Raw genomic sequence first — 10645 nt, forward strand, 5'->3', positions numbered from 1 at the left:
AGATAGATGGTCCTTCAGTTTCTGTGCGGAGCTGCTTCTTCAGTCCCTTTTGAGAGGGTGTTTTCTAAGGCTGGTGACGTTTTTGTTTTTGCTTTATTACTGTGGAAGAGTGTAATCATCCATCCACCCATGATCGGCCCAGGATGTGGTCTTGAAATATAAGCCTTAAGATCTTAAGCTGGTTGTTATATTCTTTTATTAACGACAACATGAGCCGTTATAGTTTCGAATTTGAGTTAATTATTTATATGTTTCAGTTTCCATAGTCGGTTCTGCTCTTTGCTGTTTAGTTTTCATTGTATTCAATGTCAAATGTTTAAATTTAGTTCAGAATTTAAATATCTTGCACCACAAAGATGTAAAAACCATTAAAACCAAACTCATTTTAATTTGCATGATGTTATTAACCCCAGCACCTTCTGTATCAGTGTGGTGGAAAAAATAACTTTTGACAACGATCCAGATGAAAAATTCCATGTTGAATAAAACTCAAACATGACCGGATTTTTTCATACAGTTACCAGCACGTCTGGTTTTAATACTATATTAAATGTCCACAATAGTTTTTGTATTTTACACAAAGGTACACAGAGCATCTAATATGCAATACCTTGACACCTTGCTTTCATACCGTACAATACGGTCTAATTTTGCCTGACTTTAAATCTTTTCCATGTTTTTTCCTGCAAATTGAGCCATTTATTTGTTTATAGCTGTGCTGCATCTGTGAAACACATTAACTTACCTTTAGTTTTCATCATGGTGTGCACAGGGAATCATTCAATACTCAGCCATATAAAATACAAAAATAATCAGACGTTCTTGTTTTTTTAAATCCTTTAATGTTCAAGCTCTGCCTTCACAGTATAACAGATAAGGCTGGAAATCTGCCAGCTCATCCACAAACATCCACATGCTGAGAACATCCAAATAAACTTAAAAGGCTTCAAAATAATTTCCTTCTCATGCTCATCAATACTATCGCTGTCTTCTTGCCAGAGTTTTTTTTGAAGAGCTCTGCAGCCTCTCCCACCTTCTCCTCCTCCCAGAGCCTTAAGGAACTTAAGGATGGGAGTTGAAACTCTTTCTGACAGGGGACTCTGCCAGACGTTCCCAGCAGACCCTCACAACACGCTTGGGTCTGCCAGGCCTGACTGGCATCCTCCCTCACCATCTGAGCCAACTCACCACCAGGTGGTGATCAGTTGACAGCTCCACCCCTCTCTTCACCCGATTGTCCAGAACATGTGGCCGCAAGTCCGACGACACGACTACAAAGTCAATCATTGAACTGTGGCCTAGAGTGTCCTGGTGCCAAGTGCACAGTGGACACTCTTATGTCTGAACAAGGTGTTTGTTATGGACAGTCCATGATGAGCACAGAAGTCCAGCAACAAAACACCACTCAGATTTAGATTAGGTGGGCCGTTCCTCCCAATCATGCCCCACCAGCTCTCTTGTTGGCCACGTGAGCATTGAAGTCCCCCAGCAGAATGAGGGGGTCCCCGGAAGGAGTGCTCTCTAACACCCCCTCCAAGAACTCCAAAAAGGGTGGGTACTCTGAATTGCTATTTGGTGCATAAGCACAAACAACAGTCAGGACCCGTCCCCCTACCCGAAGGCGGAGGGAGGCTACCCTTTCGTCCACCTCCCCAATGTACAAGCATGGGGCAATGAGCATGCCCACACCTGCTCGGCGCCTCTCACCTGGAGCATCTCCAGAAAGTAAGAGGGTCCAGCCCCTCTCAAGGACAGTAGTACCAGAGCCTAAGCCGTGACTCGAGGGGAGTCCAATTATATCTAGCCGGAACCGTTCAACCTCGCGCACCAGCTCAGGCTCCTTCCCCACCAGAGAGGTGACATTCCACGTCCCTAAAGCTAGCTTTTGCAGCTGAGGATCAGACCGCCAGGGTCCCCACCTCTGGCAGCCGCCCAGCTCATACTGCACCCGACCCCTATGGCCCCTCCTGCAGGTGGTGAGCCCATGGGAGGGGAGGCCCATGTTACCCTTTCAGGCTGAGCTCGACCAGGCTCCATGGGCAAAGGCCCATCCACCAAGCACTCGCCTCCGTGCCCCACCTCCAGGCCTGGCTCCAGAGGGGGGCCCCGGTGACCCACGTTCAGGCAAGGGAAACCTTGGTCCTTGTCATCATAGGGGTGATTTGAGCACTGACCTCACTGGCTTTAAATAAAACACTGTACAGTATACACGACAGATTCGTCACTGACATGCAAGGAAACCACATTTTATTTTTTGCAGATCAAGCTGTAGAGAAACCTGCCGCTGTTGCAGAGTCTTACATGTTCAATCTGTTTGTCTTCGTCTAGTCGCCTCCCAGGTGGCGTTTGGTGGGGGAGGAGTGGGTGTGTGTAGAAGAAATGATACTATTCATGCTTTTACACATAAAAATAATCATACTTGTAATCATTTCCTTTTAATATCCACTTAATGAATTCATTCACACTGACTATTCTTATGTTACATCGTATACATTTTATACTTGCTCAGTTCATTTCTCTTGTAGGTGTAAGTTCATTAGAAGGGCAGAATGACTCTCTTTACTCTTGGCCTCTGATTGGCGGGGGTGCAGGCTGGAGCTTTCGAGACATACGTCTAGGGTAACTTGCATTACTTAGAGATAGCATAGGTTGTTTACGATTCCAGCTTGCACCTGCACTAGTCTCAGACTTACGTTTTTGCCTCTTCAGGGTCAGAGGGGCTCTGAAGCCAGACCACTCTCGTAAGTTGAAAGGACATGTGTGTGTGTGTGTGTGTGTGTGTGTGTGTGTGTTGTAACGCAAAGACAAATTTATTTGTAAAACAAAGATTAAAAAAAAATATAATTAATTAAATAAAAAAAAAAACGAAACAGCTAAAATAAAATAGATAAAATGCAAGACATAAAGTTCCAGTGTGGGGAAAAACAGCATTAAAATATGATCAAGTTTAAAGATTCTGATGGGTATTTTTCTATCATAAAATAAGACACAAAGAACTCAGGTTGAGGTCAGCAACATCGCGATGGGGAGAGACAGTGGTTTAGCACTCAGAGAGTATCTGATGTCAACTCCGAAGTCTCAGCCCCAGCGCAGCGGATTATGCAAATTACATGAACCAGTAGTACAAGTCAGTCAGAATGGAAAAACACAGCAACCTTATCGTAACTTTTATCATGCAGAGCACTTGTAGCCACATCCTGTTTTCTGCAGAGCACACAGAACTGCGAGTCACTACACAAGTTTAAAAGAGGAACTTCAAGATGTCAACAATTCTGCTTGCTTTAACAGATTCCAGCTTAAAAGAACCAGATGCAGATCTGGACTGTAAATAAAAACTATTAAATGCAGCAGAGAACAGGTGGGTCTTTAACCTGGATTTAAATAAACTGAGTGTATCAGCTGATCTGAGGCTTTTTGGGAGTTTGTTCCAGACATGTGGAGCACATGTGGAGCATGGAAGCTGAATGCAGCTTCTCCATGTCTGGTTCTGGCTCTGAGAACTGATAAGAAACTGGAACCAGATGACCTGAAGGTTCTGGTAGGTTCATACTGGGTCAAGAGGTCACTGATGTATTTTGGTCCTAAACCATTCAGAGCTTTATAGACCAGAAGCAGAACTTTGAAGTCTATTCTCTGACAAACAGGCAGCCAGTGTAAAGACCTCAGAGCTGGACTGATGTGGTCCACTTTCTTGGTCTTTGTGAGGACTCGAGCAGCAGAGTTCTGAATAAGCTGCAGGTGTCTAATTGATGTTTTAGGTCAAACCTGTAAAAACACTGTTACAATAATCATGCAGACTAAAGATGAAAGCATGGACTAGTTTTTCCAGGTCCTGGTGAGACATCAGATCTTATACCCTTGATATATTCTTAAGGTGATAGTAGGCTGACTTTGTGATTCCCTTAATGTGTTTCTCAAAGTTAAGGTCTGAGTCCATCAATACACCCAGATTTCTGGCCTGGTTGGTGGTTTTTATGTGTGTAGACTGAAGCTCTGTGGTGACCTTTAATCGTTTCTTCATCACTTCTGAAGTCTCTGACATTGTAAAAACAATCAAGTGTAAAACACTTTTATTATATAATAATATTAGTTGTTTTTGGTTTATTACTGTGGAAGATGCAATCATCCAATCCACCAAGAAACACCAACAACAGGAGTGAACATCAACAGAAGAATAATACAGGGGACTTTTCAGTATTTATTTGGGGGCGGTGCCTAAACATTTATCTGTGTTGGTCTTTCTAAAGAAGCACAGCTATACCTTGCTGTAAAGGTAACTAAACACAATGTATAATAACCAGTTAGTATTATAAAAGGAGAGAAATTATATAAAAATAATATTTACTTTTTGTGCTAACTTTATATGTATTTACATATAGTATAATATCAAATAAAAACATGACTTCTGAGTTCTTCCCTCCCTCTTGGTCCTGCAACTATTCCAGGTCATGTGATTTATGAGAAGTCAGCCTGATTTTCTGTCATGACTGAATAAATAAAGGCTGGGGTGTGTCCTTCCAGGAGTATATACAGTGTAAAGGTCCAGCCTTTCTTCAAAGGCTCTCAGAAGATTGAAGTTCATGCACCTCTAGCAGCACAATATTCCTGCTGTAAGTACCAGGACTTTGTTCTGTTCTGTTACACTGATTGCTGTGTAATCTGAGGATAGTAATCTGGAATTTCCATAAAAACACACCATTTTAAATTCTTGCTGAAGGTAAGGATTGACCGTATGTAATATTAATAAAAACAGGAAAACATGACATGAGTAAAGGATGTGTTTCCTGATTCATCTCTTTAATGTGTCTTTTAGTATTTTTCATGTAAGTAAACTGTTTAAGGTGAAGTCGTCTAAAAGGCTCCCTCTACTGTCAAACCTTTAAATCACATGTTCATCCTGGAAATATGTCATAATTGATCCTCAGGGATTGATCCTTTTAGAGATGCTGCTATAACTAAAGTAGGGCCTTTTAATATTATTATTATTAACTATTTGTGCTTTTTACAGTTTATATATCTTTATATATACATTTCATTCCTGTCATTTAGACTAAATTGTTATACTGTATTTATAGCCTTTTTCTGTCTTATCTGTATTTGTTTTAGTTTTTAAATTGTTTGTTAACTTCTTTGTGTACTGTCCTGTTTTTCTATTCAGTATTAACTGTTGTTTGTTTACCTGCTGAGGGACTGCAGGTGTAAATGAGCTTGTAGCTTAATCTGGTGCAGTCGTGTGATTGTGCATTGACCCTACCAAATAAACAATGAATTAAATTGAATAAGCTTTTCTTATAAAATTGTTAGAATTTCATTGTACTGTACCAATTTGAAATTTAGAAAGATTATTTGGATTTTTAGATTTTACACCCTTCATGTCAGATAAATGTATATGTAATTTATATTAAACCATTTATTTTAAATATGTTAACAAGAACAAAAACACATTAAAATCCATAAATGAAAATAATACAATCCCATTAAGTCTGAAAAGGAATAAAAAGAAACATGAGTTACCCAGAAAATTTTGTATGTGTGTGTTTGTGTGTGTGTGACTGTGTGTGTGGATCTTGGTCCTGCAACTATTCCAGGTCATGTGATTTATGAGAAGTCAGGCTGATTTTCTGTCATGACTGAATAAATAAAGGCTGGGGTTTGTCCTTCCAGGAGTATATACAGTGTAAAGGTCCAGCCTTTCTTCAGAGGTTCTCAGAAGATTGAAGTTCATGCACCTCTAGCAGCACAATATTCCTGCTGTAAGTACCAGGACTTTGTTCTGTTCTGTTACACTGATTGCTGTGTAATCTGAGGATAGTAACCAGGAATTTGCATAAAAACACACCATTTTAAATTATTGCTGTTTTAATGTAAGTAAACTGTTTAAGTTGAAGTCGTCTGATAGGCTCCCTCTACTGTCAAACCTTTAACTTCATAGCCCATAGGTCTGGGCTCTTCCACTGCCCCCCTTCCACTACAACTTCTGGGGGGCGTGCCATGTAGTGCATGGCAGACAGGGCTGCTAGAGTGGCCTCCCTCCCAGCGTCTTGTGTTTACTGCCCCTGAGTTTTAATTACAAACAACACACACTTGACAAACATTGAAGAGCAGAGGAAGTGAGGGCAATGCGATCCTCTCACACCCGTTTTTCCTGAGTGTCGCCGGGGTGGAGGAAGGGCATAGGGACGTTGATGGGTATTTTTCTATCATAGAATAAGACACAAAGAACTCAGAGTGAAGTCAGCTTCATCGCGATGGGGAGAGACTGTGGTTCAGCACTCAGAGAGTGTCTGGTGTCAACTCCGAAGTCTCAACCCCAGTGCACCCTTTTTATTGAGCAGCTATCACATTTCAGTAGAGCAAGCAAAGTTCTCGCAAACTTCAAACAGGGAAACACATCAGCATACAACACTTTATGACCCTTATCACACAGAGCTGTGACTACCACATCCTGTCCTCTGCAGGGTGGGTGAGACCGCAAATCATTACCCATCCTTAAGGGAGAAAGTTTAAACTGTTAACTTTAAACTGTCAACTTCGCTTACTCTAACAGACGTGGTTGCCCCATGGGCGCAGGGTCCGGGGGGTGTGGTTGTTTGTGGGTGGGGAGATGGAGGGTGTGGTTTTATGGGGTGGGTGAGTGGAGGGAGGGGGGTGTGGTATGTGGTGCTCTGGTTCCTGGGGGCTCTGGCTGGGGCTTCCATCTGCTGACCTCTGGGCGGGTCTGGGGTTGTCTTCTTGGTGGGGTGGCTTGGGTTTGTGCTCTGGGATTGCTGCTGATCACCTGGGTCTCTGGGCCACCCTAGTCTGCCTCTGGCCTCCATAGAGGCGTGGTCACATTTGCATGATCACATTCATCTCTGATAACCCCTCATTCCTCATCCTCTGCATGCTGACACAGTCACTGAGTTGTCCAGTGTGTTTATACACTAAGATACTTTTGTTTAGACATTTTTTTTCTGTGTGTGTGCATTTCTGGTAATTTGGTTTTTGTTGTGATACATGTTTTTCTTCAGCTTGTCATCTCTTTTAGGTGCTCCTGATCATTGTTAGCTTTTAAAGGCCATGGTATGTTCTTGGTTCTGTTTCTTTACAGGTGTCGCAGTTGGTTATTTGGTCTTTCTGGTTGGACTGAAGGGTGATTGCTTCCTATCTGGGGTATCTTTATCTTCTCTTTCTTTCTCCACGCTCTCATTTATTTCCTGGACCAATGAGACTAGAATGATCCAAATTTGAATCAGTATTGTTGTAAATTTATTTACCCAAAGTTTGTTCAAGCTTCCCATGACAAGTCATATCAGACTGTTATACTGATGGTGATGAAAGTGTGGGTTGAATAAATTCTGTTACATTTTGCAGGTTCATACCAGGACAAATGAAGCATTGAAAGTCAACAGTGACCCTCAGAAGAACCGATTGTCTTTGACCATCAACCCTTGATCTCATAGGAAACAACTGACCTCGTCATTGTTGCATCATTGTACAACTTTTAACCTGTATCATGAGTTTCCTGTGGTCAGGTCTTACAAAAATTAAATCAACCAGTTTTGGAAAAAATATTGCTGAAAAGCATCAAATGTTGGCGAGACAGATGTTGCTGAGACAGCATCACATGTTGCCGAGAGAGATGTTGCCAAGACAACATCAAATGTTGCCAAGACAGATGTTGCTGAGAAAGCATCAAATGTTGCTGAAACAGATGTTGCTGATCCATCAGAGCCAACAGAGACCAAACGACTCGCTGAAGCTGTTAGACAAAAAAGTATAAAACTGAAACTATAAACAGAAAGTCCTGAAGTTTATGCAGTTCCACTGAAAGAAGAACAGATCTCTATAAATGGATGCAAATGTTTTAATTTAGGGAAAAAATGCATGAAACCCAACCGCACCATCATGGTTCTTGGAGCCACTGGTGCAGGGAAGTCAACTCTCATCAATGGGATGATCAGTTACATTCTGGGTGTTAAATGGGAAGACTCATATCGGTTTGTGTTAGTGAATGAAGATCAGTCAATGTCACAAGCTCACAGCCAGACTCCAGAAGTCTTCCACCAGGAGGTTAGACTACTCACTGACCATTGTGGATACTCATACAATCATTTAGCAAACACCTTTTCCAAAGCTGACCCAACTGGAAGGTGTTTGCGTTTGCCCCATTGTAATATGTCCCCTCTTGGATTTTAATTCTGGTCTCCTGCATGGTAAACAGACGCCATGCCAACTGAGCTAACCAGCCACTATAAATGTTTACATTACAGTACAATCCTTTAGCAGATGCTTATCTCCAAAGCAACTTACCTAAGGGTCTTGCCTAAAGGCCCAACTGGAGGGTGTTAATGTTTGCCCCATTGTAATATGTCCCCTGTCAGATTCAAACTCTGGTCTGCCACATGTGAGACGGAAACTGTGCCGACTGTGCCAACCAGCCACCATGCCTGGATTTGGAGACATCAAAGGCATAAACAGAGACAGGGAACACAGAGCAGATATGTAATCTCTTCACTGCTCAGCCTGGTGTCGCTGAAATTGTTGCTGTGTGTTTTGTAGCTCCGGCTTCTTTAGCACGACTCACACCGACACAGAAATACATCTTTGATTCAGTTTTCTCAATCTTTGGGAAAGATGTGGCAGAAAACATCAGGATTCTGGTGACATTTGCACCATTTGCAGACGGGCAGACCACCAGTTCTACAGGCGATCAGTGTATCAGGAGTCCCATGTCCTAAAGATAAAGCTGGGAGTCCAGTTCACTTTAAATTCAACAATCTGTTTGCAGACAATAAATCACCTGCAGCAGGCAGCGGGGGTGGGGACGACTCAGATGAAAACTAACATGTTTTGGAAGATGGGGACAAAAAGCATGAAACGGTTTTGCTGTTATAAATCAGATGGAGACCAAAAGCTTGACACTAACACAGGAGGTTCTCAGAGAAAGAAAACAGTTGGAGGTTTATGTTGAAGGTTTGCAGAAGCAGGTCAGACTTGGTTTATCCAAGATGGAAGAGATAAAACAGACAGAAAAAATACTGAAAGATCATGAAGCAGAGATCAGCAGAAATGAGAAGTTTGAGTTTGAAGTCACTGTGATGAAACCCTTTCAAGTGGATATCTCTGGTACAGGACAGTTCATCACCAACTGTCAGACATGTTATTACACCTGTCACTACCCTTGTAGCATATAAAGAAGGATGTGCTGCAATGACAGATGGATACTGTCGAGTGTGTCCAGGTAAATGTGTCTGGAATGTCCATTTTAATCAGAAGTACAGATGGGATTATGATGAGGTTATTATAATGGGGGGGATTGAAGAAAAAGATTAAAGAAAAGAGGGAGGGGAGTTGAAGCAAAAGTAAAACAACACCAAAGGGAAGAAGATGAGTGTACAGGATCTGATAGATACGGTGCAGGTTGAATTTAAGGATGTGCAGGATGCGGTGATGAGTTCCATAAAAAAATCCGCTGAATGTCTTAACAGACAGCGTTGACGCCAGATCCTCTCTATACTTCAGAGTACATCAATCTGCTTATTGAAGGAGAGAAATCAGAGGCCAAACCAGGCTGGAAGAAACAAACTGAGTCCCTGATGAAGATGAGAGAGAAAGCAGAGTACATGGCTAGAGTAGAGAGAGGAGAAGATCTTTTACATTAAGATTCTGGTCTCTGTTGATCCCAAAGGGATGATAAGAAAGACTTAAAGCTGAATGTGTTTGCTTCCTCTTTATTGATGCCCGTGTCTGCTTTAATCATTCTTGGTTCATCGGTTGTGTTTCCAGATTATCCACCAGCAGAAATCTGCTGTTAGCTCATTTAACCTCACTGATCAAGCTTGGAGAAATCTGGTCTCCTTCTTCTCTGGAGCCTGGATGAAAAGTGTTAAACACGGCTCTTTATGACGGGTTTTTGTTCATCATGTTTACTATTTAGGGCTGGAACTAAATAAGGGTGGATAATATAATTAATTAGAGGTTTTGTGATTAATTAATCATAATTAACGTTAAAGTCCCACCCCTAGTACTAATATGAATATTTTATTTACCAGTGTAACATAAGTTTGTAGTATAATGTAAACTGTTGACTGTTTAATGTGTTTTAGAAAATGTCCTACAGTGGCCATTAATTAGATATTTTCTTTTTTTATTTGAATACTGAATTTTATGATATGAGAAATAAAAAGTAATTTAATGACGTTTTGAACTTAAATCAAACCTGACTTGTTCTACATGCTGTTTTATTTTTTTCTTGTAATCATGTGACAAACGTTATCAACCTGTGGATTAATTAAATGGCTTCATCTGAATGTGTAATAAAATAAGTGGTTGTAAATAAATAATGTTTAGAAAATTTCATTTTCTTCTTTGTTGCCCAACTTAACCCATGCGAGCCTGACATGACATATTTGTCACAAACAGTTTCTGAGACATTTTGCTTCAATTTATGGTCTAAAGTTTGCTCAAAATCCTGTTGAACACAATCTGATACTTGTCTTCTATCCCCTAATAGATACCCAGAAGCAGAAAACCATATTATAATATTTTTAATCTATCACATGGTAATAAATGGTAGTTACATTTTGTTAAAGGGCCAAATAAAGACCTCATATTTAAAATATTGGACTTTTCTTACCATTTTTTTACAGGTCGGGCCTTAACG

At 41.0% G+C, this 10645-nt stretch overlaps 1 long non-coding RNA gene across 1 annotated transcript; it reads left to right on the forward strand.

Moving 5' to 3' along the window:
• The first annotated feature begins 4493 nt into the window (after positions 1-4493).
• On the forward strand, positions 4494-10331 carry LOC121645194. The gene is made up of 4 exons (XR_006011362.1): positions 4494-4610; positions 5665-5753; positions 7091-7152; positions 7354-10331. It is a non-coding gene; the product is annotated as an uncharacterized LOC121645194 (long non-coding RNA).
• Positions 10332-10645: the final 314 nt, after the last annotated feature.

Source organism: Melanotaenia boesemani, chromosome 8 (genome assembly GCF_017639745.1).
Source record: "Melanotaenia boesemani isolate fMelBoe1 chromosome 8, fMelBoe1.pri, whole genome shotgun sequence".
NCBI classification, from domain to species: domain Eukaryota; kingdom Metazoa; phylum Chordata; class Actinopteri; order Atheriniformes; family Melanotaeniidae; genus Melanotaenia; species Melanotaenia boesemani.